Source organism: Sinocyclocheilus rhinocerous, unplaced genomic scaffold (assembly GCF_001515625.1).
Source record: "Sinocyclocheilus rhinocerous isolate Xijiao unplaced genomic scaffold, SAMN03320098_v1.1 scaffold898, whole genome shotgun sequence".
Classification (NCBI taxonomy): domain Eukaryota; kingdom Metazoa; phylum Chordata; class Actinopteri; order Cypriniformes; family Cyprinidae; genus Sinocyclocheilus; species Sinocyclocheilus rhinocerous.
Window position 1 is genome coordinate 662392 of NW_015652144.1, and position 302 is coordinate 662693.

Consider the following 302-nt stretch of genomic DNA (forward strand, 5'->3'; position numbering starts at 1 on the left):
ACTGCTTCAAGTCAGCCGCCGATCGGTTTGCGCGGCGCGGCATGAAGTCGAACGCACCTGTTCTCTCTGTTCTCTCCGGAGGAGGCGACTGTATAGACCAATTCAGAGTAGACGTCACAGTTACGTCACTTGCAGCTCTTGCAGCTGAGTGGTTGCAGAAAAACACTGGGAACAAGTGGAGGTAAATGGGTAAAATCCATGGAATAAAAGAAAAAAATATTTTTGTGCCTTTTGATGTCAAGATTGGAATGCAAATAATTTTTATAGAATACTGTCGTCAAAGACGCCATTTGAAGCTAAAC